Raw genomic sequence first — 2,972 nt, forward strand, 5'->3', positions numbered from 1 at the left:
CCGTACCGCTACTAGCTCTCTTTATGCCCCTAGCAGAGTAAGGAATTAAGCCACAATTTTACAGAATCATGGAATCACTGGATGGTTTTGATTAGAAGGGACCTTGATAATTATCTGGTTCCAATCCCCCTCCCATAGGCAGGGATGACCAGGATAGATCAGGTTGCTCAAAGCCCCATCCAACACTTGAACACTTCCAGAGATGGGGCATCCACAGCTTCTCTGGGCAACATGTTCCAGTCTCATCATGCTTGCACTAAAGAATTTCTTCTTAATATATCACCTAAACTTACTCTCTGTCAGATTTCCCTTGTCCTGTCACTACATGCCCTTGTAAAAAGTCTCTTTCCAGTTCTCCTGCAGGCCCTTCAGGTACTGGAAGGCTGCTCTAAGGTCTCCTCAGAGCCTTCTCCAGGCTGAACAACTCTCTCAACCTGTGTGGAGATATACATAGGAGATGTACTCCATCCCTGTGAACACCTTGGTTTCATTGGATTTTCCCACTGTTCTGGCAAAATTTAGAAAATATTTACATCCATCACTAATAGACACATTTCTCAGACAGGCACGTACACACATATCTGTCAGGTGCATGGACAGCATGTGCTCCTTCTGCTAGGTGTATTTACAGGGTATTCTCAGAGTAGTTACAGAGTACACACAGATCTTACACATCCTAAAATGGCTATTTTGGCACACGGCATTGCTCTTCCCAGGCTATTGCATGCCTGGGAGTTCTGTGCAGGACATCACAGAGCATGTGGCAGCCTCGTGCCAAGTGCCTGGCCTTTTGCAGCTATTACATGTCTCAGTGTCTGAGATAAACTTTGGGAGCTCTCATGTTGCATCCGGAAAAAAACTTGAAAGGAAGGAGATGCTTTAACCTGGTAGCTGCAGTACTGGCCAGGAGTGAAAACAAACAAAACCAGCAGCTCCCAGCTTGCACTGGCCCGCTGGCTGTATTCGTTCTTCTCTGTGTCAACCCAACTTTGAAACACGAGTATATATGAGCAATACTGAGTGTTCCAATGAGCTGGGGGTGTGGGGACTGCTGTGCTAAAATCAGCAGACCCATTTGCAGCTCTAGGGCTATGCAGTCTAAAAAGCCCCAATGCTTTTACTTGCCTTCTATTCTTGATGACTTATGATACACTACATTGCAATCATACCTTTCCTTTCAAAATAAGCTGCAAAGGGGAGAAGTCGCTGTGCTCGGTCAACCTCAAAGTAGAGAAGACTTTTCTCATATTCAGATGGAACTTCCTGTGTTTCAGTTTGTGCCTTTTGCCCCTTTTCCTGCCCCTGGGTACCAATGAAAAGTCTTGTCCCATCCTCTTGTCAACTGCCCTTAAAGATATTTGTAATGTTGATGGTCCCTTCTCAGCTGCCTCCTCTCCAGGACAAACAATGGCTCTCCCAGCCTTTCCTCATAAGCAAGATGCTTCAGTCCCCCAGCCATCTTTATGGTCCTCTGCTGGACCTGCTCCATGTTGAGGTCTCTCTTGTCCTGAGGAGCCCAGAACTGGACACAGTACTCCAGACGTGGCCTCACCAGGGCTGAGTAGAAGGGCGGGATCACCTCCCTCGACCTGTTGACCACACTCTTCCTAATGCACCCCAGGATACCACTGGCCTTCTTGGCCACAAGGGCTATCTTGTTGACCACCAGGACTCCCAGGTCCTTCTCTAAAGAGCTGCTTTCCAGCAGGTCAGCCCCCAGCCTGTGCTGATGCCCTGGGTTTTTCTTCCCCAGGTGGAGGACCTGCACTTCCCTTCTTTGAGCTTCACTAGGTTCCTCTCTACCCGGCTCGTGTGCCTGTCCAGGTGTTGCAGCACGGCCTCAGAGCACTGTGGTGTGTCAGCCACTCCCCCTAGTTTCGTATCATGATCAAACTTACTGCAGGTACACTCTGTCCCTTCATTCAGGTGACTGATTAATAAGGTGAACAAGACTGGACCCCGTACTGACCCCTGGGAACACTGCTTGCTAAAGCCCTCCAACTAGCCTGATCAAAACACTGAGCTCCGCCACTCAGCCGGTTCTCAATCTACCTCATTGTCCACTAACCCAGTCCATTTCCCTTGGTGAATCCATGTTGACTACTCCCTTTTCCTCCACTTGCTTAGAGATGACATCCAGGATGGGTTGTTCCAAGGATGAGGGTGAGATTGACTGGCCTATAGTTTCCTAGGTCCTCCTTCTTGCACTTTTTCAAGACTGGAGCGACATTGGTTTTCCTCCAAAAAAGGAAAAGGGGGCGTCCTCAGGCACCCCTCCCATACTCCGTGACCTTTCAGATATGATGGAGAATGGTTTAGCAGTAACATTGGCTGCTCTCTCATCACTCTTTGGGCCATCTTACCCAAGTTGTGTTAGTTTGCTTGCCCATGGCTGCACTTTCAAATGAGGGAGCAGCACACTTGTGAGTGACTGCCAGGACATTTTCCACCCCTTCCTCCCTGTCATCCAGTCTATTTCCCTCCAGCCTTGCTTGCTGGATGGTAATTTCCTCTTGGTACCTGCTGCCTTGCCTTGCCCACTCACTGCCAGCTCTTCACTTGACATATATTCACAGGCATGGAGAGGCCTGTGAACTTGCAGCAGCTTCCCACCTCTGCCCAGCCTGGTGCAAGGCCAGTGTCCCATGAAACAGTGTTTGAACCGCAGCTGCCACGCTCCCAGGGCTGCCAGCTGGCAAGGCCGAGTTGCAGAGTGTCAGGCAGACAGCACCGACCTGCAATGGCTGAAAAGGAACAAGAACATATCTTTCTCACAGCTCTCATTATTTGAACCAATATGGAAGAAGAAGGTAAGCTTTGGTAATGGTTGTTTGTGCATAGAGTTTAAGAAAAGCACATCTCAAGATAGTAAAGGCAGATGTGTAGGAGAGCTGACTTGATAAGCAAGATGGACAAAACCCCTGTTTTAAGAATGCCCCATTTCAAAATGTGAGATACAAGAAAAAGCAAGG

This window comes from Pyrgilauda ruficollis, unplaced genomic scaffold (assembly GCF_017590135.1).
Source record: "Pyrgilauda ruficollis isolate IOZ18807 unplaced genomic scaffold, ASM1759013v1 scaffold35, whole genome shotgun sequence".
Classification (NCBI taxonomy): domain Eukaryota; kingdom Metazoa; phylum Chordata; class Aves; order Passeriformes; family Passeridae; genus Pyrgilauda; species Pyrgilauda ruficollis.